This window comes from Sylvia atricapilla, chromosome 3 (genome assembly GCF_009819655.1).
Source record: "Sylvia atricapilla isolate bSylAtr1 chromosome 3, bSylAtr1.pri, whole genome shotgun sequence".
Classification (NCBI taxonomy): Eukaryota; Metazoa; Chordata; class Aves; order Passeriformes; family Sylviidae; genus Sylvia; species Sylvia atricapilla.
Window position 1 is genome coordinate 77355010 of NC_089142.1, and position 9920 is coordinate 77364929.

General features: G+C 51.0%; 1 protein-coding gene across 3 annotated transcripts in view; it reads right to left on the reverse strand.

The window, feature by feature from the left end:
- TJAP1 (tight junction associated protein 1) overlaps positions 1–1409 on the reverse strand; it is a 38609-nt gene extending 37200 nt beyond the window's left edge. For 2 of the 3 annotated variants that reach the window (XM_066315887.1, XM_066315884.1), the window contains exons 1-2: positions 1034–1409; positions 169–243 (exon numbers count right to left, since the gene is read on the reverse strand). The gene's annotated coding sequence lies outside the window, so the exon portion shown is untranslated. The remainder of the gene's footprint in view (positions 1–168; positions 244–1033) is intronic. The other variant, XM_066315885.1, reaches the window with a different exon arrangement.
- Positions 1410–9920: the final 8511 nt, after the last annotated feature.

Sequence of the window (9920 nt, forward strand, 5' to 3'; positions counted from 1 at the left end):
CACCCCTGGCCTCTCAATTCTGGCAACACAGGCCTACTATGAATGCAGAGGACACCACAGAGAGGGCTGGTGTTTTGGGTATGTGGATCACATTCTCAAAAAATTCAAGCAGTGGTACAAAAAAGAACACAGTCTGACTCAGCATCAGCTCATTCCTGGCCTTCTTACCTGCTGCCTGATGCTTCAGCGAGGATTCACTGCTTCATCTCATACAGGCCCTTTATCCCAGTTCTTTCTCTGAACCTGTAAAACAGAAGTGCACAGCTCTGAAAAGCTTCCACTGGCACAGAACCATCTACATGTGATGGATGATTCTTTTCAGTGGACAAGATCCACCTGGCGTCTCTCATATCTAGGTCATTCTCAGCCTTGCCAGATTTGTGTATCATTTGCACACCCTGATGCCTACCAATGCAACGCCATGCTGTAAAAACCTCTCTATTAGCATTCAGTCTTTTACTCTGCTCTGTGCAGAGCGCTCAAGCTCAGAGCCAGAAACAGTACAGCATTTACTGTTCACCTGTTTTCCTTTGAAGTCTCTCCATGTTCCCAGAGGCTGCACACTAGCTCTACAGAGGGAAGCATCCCTTGCACTAGAGAGGATGTCCAAGACGGCAGAGAATTTGCCATTAACCCTTGCCGAGTCTGACACCAGAGGAATGCTGATTCTTCCCTTCCAACCCTGCCTCTGCCAGTTACACTCCGGTTCTTTTACACATGTGCTGGCCCAGACTTGTTCCACTTTCCAGTTCCTACTCCAGCAACGCTCCCTGCAGAGATACTGCTTTCTCATCTCCCACACCACCTAACTCTCCATCACTCAGAAACAGCTACACTCTGCGTGAGCCAGGTTCTGCCTGCCGATCCCGAACCTGCGCTGCTCCCTCACACGGGTCTCTCCCCAGGTGGGAGAGCTCCGTAATGCCCTGAAGGCTGAGGCAGTGGCATCACCACCCTTCCGCACGGAGACCGTCCCCTCCCTAGGGCCGGGGTTGTGGCCTCCCCGCCCTCCCGCACCCGGCCCCCGCCCCACCTGGCTGACCCCCCGCTCCGGCCACGGTGCGACCCGCCCGAACCCGCTGTCCTCGAGGATCTCCACAATTCCTCGCCACACACGTGGACAGAAAGGCCCACCCTGCTCGCCGGGCGCCGCCCGAAGCCCGCAGAGGCCCGGGGGCGTAGGGGGCCCCGCCCGGGACTTCGTCCCCAGCCGGTCGCGCTTCCCGCTCCCCGCCCCCGGAGCCCCAGCCCGGCTCTGACCCGGTCGGGCTCGGCTCCACCAGGGGTCCCAGTGACTTTGCGGCCGGTTCTGCCCCGGTTCGGCCCCGCCTCGGGCCGGCCCCAAACTTTGCCCCCGCCCGGCCCCGGCCCCGCGCTCTCGCCTTAGGCCGCCATTTTGCCGCGGGGCACGCCGGGTAATCCGGCGGAATCCCCACGTCGCGGCGCGGCTGCGTCATCGGGCGGCACGCGCGGGGGGCGGGGCGGGGCGGTCCCGGCAGCGCGAGGGGCGGCGGGACGGGCGGGGCCGCGGTCAGTGCCGGGAGCCGGGAGCGGGGAACCGGGAGCCGCTCCTGGCCCCTCCCTGCATGGCCCGTGTTCTGAGAAACGGCCCAGCAGCCTGGGGTGTATCCCAGCCTGTCACTAGCGAATTAGAAGCCCAACCGTGGGACCAGGTGGAGAGGGAGGGAGAAACGTAGAGTAGTAAATGGAGAAACCCACCTGAAACACCCCAAGGACAACTGTCTGCCTTCTTAGAGGAGAGGTGCTGAGGACACCGTGTGCCAGGCAAAAGCTAGGCAAACCCTGACACAATTTGTCAATGTGCTTTGGTGTTCATTTGCAAAATCTTCCACTGTGTTGTTCTAGTCATAGGTCTTTGAAAAATCAGTACATTTTAATTTACAACCAAATCACCCCGTTTATTCAACTCTGAGCTCAGACAGGTACTTTCCCCATTGCTTCTCATGCCCAGTGCATAGACTTACTCACCCACTGCTTCCATTTTCTGTTATCCTTTCTTTCACAAGCATCTCATGAATTGATGATTCACGCAGTAAATAATGGAGCCTAGTTCTGAGGAAATTTGCCTATTTCAGAAAAGCCCTGATAGAATTTACATGATGTTCTTCAATGTACTACTACATTTACAAAGCCTTCAGATTTACGTTCAGGTAGTACCAGGCTCACAGTACTGCAAACACTGCCCAAATGGTCCTCTGTCTTACACAATAAAGGACAGGTGCTCAGCAGGACCCCACTTCCATGACCTTGGGAATATTGTGGAAAAACGCCTGTTGAGCACCCAGCAAGTACCGTCTGCACCACACCACACGTCAGCCAGGGATATTTCAAGAAAGCCTTTGGTACTTGTGCCCCATAAATTCTTCAAATCCTCCCTGTGCCGGAATCAGATAACAAGCAGAAGGACAATGGCTCCAAGAATCCAGGCTGCCCATCTGCTCTGCACTTCCAGATTCTTGCTTCCCTAGCGCCAGCTGATGAAATTTTCATAGCTGATGAGGTTTCTCATTTCCACTGGGCCTTGCTGCCTTGGAGCCTTCACAGCTGTGGTCTGTTCAGGTTTCCGTGGGTGAGCACTGATGGCAGCAATGATTAGAGTACTTTGCTTTCTTTTAGTGACTTGTCAGAGTAGGATCTTCAGGCTTTTTCCACGTCTAGGTGAGGTAAGTCCTACAAGAAGGAGGGAGGCTGATTTTCAGATGGTCTTGTTATTTACTGCTTCCATTAAACTCAACTCTTCTCAAAATCAGATCTCAAGGTCAGACTGCCAAAGGGGGAGAGGATCAGATCCTGTTCCCTCAGATCTCAAAGGCCTTGATTCCCAATCCTTCTTGCTCTCCACGTACATCCGCCCTGCCTTTTCCCATATCCATATGCTTGTGAGCTGGAGTCACCATTGCCCTGAGCCCAGAGATACGACATAGTGCAGAAGCATGACGTTAGGTTACATTATATTCATTTATATAACACCATTAATACTAAAGAGCAGCTCCCTGCTAGAGCCAGTTGCTTGCTAAAGCCTCTGAAGTTCAATTAACAAGCACCAGGTAATCTAACACTTGATTCCCAATAATCCTTTTATTTTAAGGGGCCTGTGGCGGATGTAAAGCCCTCAGCAAACAGTCCTGGAAGTATATTTGAGATTCTCTCAAATACCAGCTGAATTTATGACCCTTAGTGAAGAGCAGGGAGGAATCTCTTCAAAATACTTTCCAGCTGGCAGCACTTTATATAGACCTTTGTAACTGAATAAAAGGAACCCCTGGAGGGGCAGGTGCCACCCTGTGGAGGAACAAATCCCTCTGAAGTGCCTATGGTCTTGGCTAGTGAAAAAGGAGATGCCAGAAATAATGTCTCCCCACCAGAAGAAGGCAGTGCAGGATTGGTCCTCCCAAGTTTTCCATCAAACCTGGTCAAGTGGGGAATATAGCGGGTGCTCGACAATCCCTTGCTGGCTGACTTAGAGGCTGTCACCTGCCTGAGAGTTGCAGTGGTGAAGGGACTCCTATAAAACACTTGCCTCCTTGGCTACTTCTTTAACTCCAGTTGCTCAGAGGACTCCCCAGTTAGACATCAGCTGGGAAACCCTCAGAGGCAAAAGGTGTTTCATGGATGGGCTGAGACCACCAAAACCAAAAGACCTGAGACTTTGAGTAGAGTTTTCACTTGGATTGAGATATGCGAATAGAGGGAACTCAGAGGAAAGAGGAACTCAGCACCCAAAACTAACAGCATTTCAGGAACAATAAGATCGGTGAAATACTGCCAGCCTGTGACAGTCAAACAAGTCTGTGGATGCCGAATTGGACAGCCAAACACATTCTGCCAGTATGCCTGGAGCATACAGCTACCAGACAAATACAGCCAACCCGCCAATAAAACAGTTGCTAAAAACATACCCACGTGTATAGTTCAGGCCATCCCACCACGTAAGACTGAGGGCCGGGACTCTATTTTGAGTTTAATATGGTTCAACACTCAAAAAACCACTGGAGCCTTTTCACAAGCAAGCACATTCCCCAGCATCGGTGGCTGAAGAACAAGAGTGCTGACCGAACCCAACCCAAAATGCTGTTTGTCTTCCGAGACTGCCCAAAGGCACCCGTGGTGGTTGGGATGTAGTTGCTCTGGGCACTGCACAGAAAGACAAGCAGACACAATATCCTGCCTTCGAGGCTTGAATCTCTAAATCTCTTGAATCTCTCTCAAAGCACCTCTGGGAATATAAAATGGAAGATGAATGCAGAACTGGGGAACAGTGACGAAAATCCACCATTGCAGCACCCTGGTGCTTGGCACAGCTCGGTGGTTTCATGCCATCGCAGGGTTTGAACAGAGCACTGGCATTTTCACACTGGTATTTCAGGCATACATAGGAGCACTTTGCCCCAACCTGTATGCTTGAAGAATACAGTGCACATCAATGCTTGCCCATTACAGTTGCTGCCTATGCAAGTCTTCTATATATTTATAAATGTGTGTGTGTGTGTGTAAAAAAATAGAATAAAATAAATATATATCAGTGACCCCTACTGGCCATTTCTAACTAACCACAAAATCGTGCAGCAACAGTGAGCTCTTGCCTCTTGCTGAGGTGCAGTATTTAGATGTGAGGCACAGAGTGCAGAGCCTGGCAGTGGTGTATCTGTGCTCTTTGTGCTGGCTGCATCACTCCTGGGGGCAGGCAGATGAAGTCGGGATTTTCTGACCTCAAGTATTTGTTTGTGGCATCCCACTCATTTCTCTGCTCACCACCAGCTCCATGCCACGATCCCAGCTCTTGCACTAAGCCCTGTACAGGTGCCTCCAACTCTTACTCTGCACAGTTGCAGGACTCTGCAAGGGACCAGGTATTGGACTGTCATCTTATATAGGGTATTTTTTTCCAGAAAAATTCAGTCCCTAGCTGGGGCCCACACCACAGATACCACTGCTCCTTGAGGTCAACTCCCCACAGAAGGAGCTGCGCCAGCACTGCAGAGCTTCTCCTCCCAGCAGCCTCACCTTAGCCTCACCAAAGCTCACCGTAAATTCTTCACCCCACTGGGTTCTAAATCCCGCATGAGTGCTGCTGTGCAGCAGAAACTGAAGGGCCCTCTTGGGCCAGTGATTTACCTTGGTGAAGGAGTGGAGAGAATGTGCCTGACAGGCAGGATGGCAGGTCCAATGCAAGGCAAAACCCCATGGAAAGCAAAGGCTGGAGGCACTGTGTCAGCCTCAGACCAAGACTCAAGGGGCTCTGCCTCCCTTCCCCTTCGTCAAAACTTGTTTAGCTTGTCATGCTAATAAAGTGTTTGAAATGAACTGAGTTAAAAGTATGTGCAGAGGAAGGGGGAGGATGTCTCACTGGAGGATATGGGGAGGTGGCAGAGGGTTAGGTGTAACACCAGCTCTCCTTGGTATGTGCAGGCAGACAGGGCTTCATCCAGGTTTGGGCACAGCATGCAAGGGCAGGACGCCACGCACTGGGGTGCGGGGCTTGGCACTTCACCACAGTACACAAATGTGGAGGCATTAGCTGGTCCCCCCAGACCTCTGAAGCAGAGCAGGGACTTGTGGACTCTATCATGTAGACACACGTGGCTGTGTGCGGTGTCTCAGGAAGCCCTTCTACGTGCCTAGCATGCTCCAACTCACAGAGACCTTTTTTTTTTTCCTTTCGTGAAATCTGCAGCACTGCTCTCCCCGTGGAGCTCTTGTTGTTTATAGGGACGGGTCCAGGCAGGCCAGGGAGGAATTACCTTTCCCTAGGACACGCTTGGTGCTTGGCTGAGCACACCACTTCTCTGCTTCACGGGAGCTGCTGAAGGCCAAGGAGACAGTCAGTCTACAATTAGCCTCCCTCCCAACACTCGTCCACATCCCCTGGGGCTGCTAATTATGGACTCCTCTGCAGCCAGGGTTCAAGTCTTTCTAAGCACAGGCCATAGTTTCATGAAATGACCTTGACATTCTCTGCAACAGGCTCTCCTGCCAGGTTTCACTGCAAACACCAGGATATGCCATCCTCTGCAAACACCCAGGAGCAAGCTCAGAGGCAAGCACCAAGAAAACACAAAAGATTTGCCTCAAGAGTCTCCCATTAAATGCTTGTGTGCTCCGGGTGAGATTAAGAGGTTTCATTGCTAGAGCTGCCAGCTGGAAAGGCAAAGGGAGACCGCATAGCTGGAGATGGGCTTTGAGGCACCCACGGGTGTGTGCCAGCAAAGGGAAAGCTTGGCAGACACCTCCTTCCCACTCCAGTCCTTCCAGACCTCCTCCCGGCAGCAGGAGGCAGGTGGGGGGAACAGATACACCCCCTGAATCAGTGCCCTTGGGAGAGCCCTGACATTAGCTATTGTACATGCACACAGAGGGAAGCCAGAAATCACAAGGCAAAACAAGATCCTACACCTTCTTATGAACTCATGAGTATTTTTTGAAGGGGGTTTACTCAGCCTTTTGAGCTCTGGGGACACTGGTAAAACCTCTTTTCTCTAACTGGCATCCATATATACCTCAGTCTCTTCTTCCCCCTCTTCAATTTTAGGTATTTTTCCTGTAGTATTTAATCTTTCTTTTTAAATTCTTTTTCCCCTGGTACCTTTGTCTTGTCTTGAAGTAGTGAGGGTGGATTTGAGGAATCTCAAAATAACATGTGTCTTAAGCTTTTCTGCTCTTCACAGTAGGTTTGAAGGCTGTCAGCTACTGAACTCAAGTCCATCACAATGACACATGCATTCTCCCACACTCGGAGGATCTGTTTAGGTGGAGCAGTCCAGCAGGCAGTCAGATTTTAGCTAGTCCCAAGAGAGCAGCTGCCTGGGGCCCAGGGTGCAGACCACCCCTCAGGAAGCAGCAGCCCTGGTGATGAGGAACTCCCTGCATCTGGCTCTAAGAGGAGGAGAAGCAAGCTGATGATGAGAAGCTTGGATGGAGGCTGACACTTGGCTTTGAACAGCTGGGAATCACCTCTCCAGGACATGTCACAGGCATCACCAGGGCATCCACACAGCTCATCCTGCCTTGGCCTTGCTAATGGTAAATGTGTACAGTGGGTATGCACAGATGGTGCCTATCCATGCCCAGCATCCTTGGTCTCCCAGGGCTGGATCTGTGCAGCTCAGGGAAAGGTGCAAGCATTGCCTGGCACAAAACTACTACAGAATCTGCCCCTGTGGAAAACTGCTCCTTATACCATCACCTAGAACTCATCTTCAAGGCCCTGGAACAAGAGGTTTTATAGCTCTTTGGAGTTCATTCCTATTTATTCTCATTGTCTATATAAATGTCTAGTCAGGGTTTTTTAAGGAATGCTTTTTCTTGTTACCCAGTGGCAATGAGTTCACTGGATCATCAGTGTTTAGGAATGAAAGTCATTCATTTGGATTGCACTTTTTTTTTTTTTTTTTTTTGTCATTTTGCCTAATATCCTGGCAGGTTGCAAAAGAAGCAAATAAAAGAAGATCATGCCAAGTCTAGGTAGTGCTCCCAGATACTCTGGGGTCACAGGGACTGTGACATTGGACTTGGGCAGCATTCCTGGAGGCTTTGGGCAAATACAAAATACATCTTGGAGTAGCCCAGGATGGCTACTCTTAGCACAGTACTGGACCATAGGAAGGTGAATCCAAGGGCAGCTCCCATTCCCTGAGGCACTCCTTGCAAAGTCACCAGGCTAGGGAAATTGGGTACTTCCCAGTGGCATTTCTGGTGGTCTCAGCCAGAGACCTAGGAAGATTTGAAGAGCTTTTGGAGGTTTAACTGCACTTTCACCACCAGAGAGCAAAACTTGGTGATAGAGTCACCAAGACCACAGCTTGTCCTTTTCTCCATCGTTCCCCAGATATGCCATCGGTTCCACTTTTGAGCGCATGCATTGCTGTCTGCTAGCCTGGCCATGCTCCACAGTGTGGCAGAGTATTGAGATGGTGCAAATTGTGAGAAAAGAGCCAGGAAGTTTTCTACCTTCAACTTCCACCCCCTCCCTGCTTCTCTTTTTCCTGTCCCCTCCAATTCCCTGCTGAAGGCACAAACACCTACTGCCCATGGAAGCTATTTCTAAGCAATCCCGGGCATCTGGGGAATGAGGCTCCGAACAAATATCGGAACGTGTGTGTGCAGAGAGTGCACACACACACACACACACACACACGCACAGCCACGGTGCTGCTGCAAAGTCAAATATAGACCTTGTGGAAGGGGAACAATGGCTGGGGTTGGGTTACATGGCTGTAGGGCCAGCGAGCTGCTGTTTGTTGTGGGCTGGGGTGGAATTGGAAAAGCAAGGGGGGTGGGAGGGGGGAGAACATTTGTTTTAACCTAGAGACCCCGGGCCGGTGCTGCGCATAAGGCAGAGAGGGTGACCCAGAGCAAGAGCTGAAGAGGATGATCTTTTGAGTTGGCACCTCAGAGGCATTTGCAGTCTTTCTCCAGCTTCTTTGTCCTGCTTTTCTGCTTTTCTTGAGGAATTAGAGTGAGCAGGAAAGGACGAATTTCTCTGGACTCCTGCACAGGGAAGAGTTTCTGCTCCAGAAAAGGCTTCTTCGTGAAGGAGAAGAGGCAAAGTTATCTGCTTTCTCAGCTCAGCATCTGCTTCTTGTCCCTGATGTCTGGCTGCCTCCAAGGTGCAGGTTCCAGAATCCGGAAGAAAGGGAAGCAGCTTCAGCTGGTTTTGACAGGTAATTCCTCCCTCTATCTGTGAGTGGCGACAGTGTGTTGGGATGATGGTGGGGGAGGGAATGTTCATCTGGCATTGCATTGGAGGGAAAACCATGAAAAGAGGTTGCTCCAGCTCCCACTCCAGGTCCCTGTTCTGTGGAATTTCCTTCACTGGAGGGAAAAGCCATGGAGGGACTCTTATGGCTAGGAAAAAATCCTTCCTAATTCTGACCCAGCAGCTGTTCCATCTGAGACGCCTCTAGGGATGGCATGGCAGGGATCAGAGCCTAGTAGAGCAGGGTCTAAGCCAAGTACAGGAATCCCCTCAATGCTGATTTCTTGGGTCTGCAAATAGAGCTCCTCTGATTAAACAGTACTGAGCAGTACTGTCCACAGGCTGACACAGCAAGCCTGAGACACAATATTGTGCCTGGGGATGGGACAGGAGCCCTTTGCTGTGGAGGAAGGAGTGCACCCAAAGTCCACATTGTATGGGTCCCTTCTCCCTCCTCTGTATTCCCCTTTTACTCCATCTCTGCCTGCCTCTCTCTGTGATACGTACATGCAAAGCCAAACCTCAAACCACAAAACACATTTCCTTAGATATCCCACCTTCCCACCTTCTGAAATCCCACCTTGGATTTTGTTCCTCATTCCCTTTCCTCAGAGCTCAGATCTTCAACAACCAACTTTACCTCCTCAGCCTGGACAGCCCTCACTTGGTGGCACAGCCCTCAACTCCAGGAGAAGCAGCATGGGAGAGGCACGTGTCCCATTCTGTTGGCTTCTACCTAACCCCATCTCCCTCTCTCACAGTGCTCATGCTGTGGATGGAGATACTTACAGATATCAGCATATGTCAGGGTTCTTCTGCAGCCCCCTCCTATCTGCCCATTCAAATGCACACGTGGCATCCAGAGGGTTTTCTTAGGTGCGTTTAGCCAAGTGAGGTTTGAGAGCACCCGAGCATGGCTCTGCAATGACGTAGCAGTGTGCTGTGGTCAGGACCGGGGCAGATCCCAGCAGAGGAATGTGGGAGCAGATGAGGATGTTGCAGAAGTGCTGTTCTATCTGACAGTTAGTGAAGGTGGTAGGATTTCAAGGAGGAAGTGAGGGTGAGACTGAGCAGCTTACACTCAGTGTTGGAGTAAACCCTTGGCCTCCAACCATGGCTGGCAAAGAGTGCAAGGCAGAGTGTTGTGGGTGTCAGAGCAGAAATGTGGATCATTCCAGGTCCTAGAGCTGTAGTGATGGAAGGA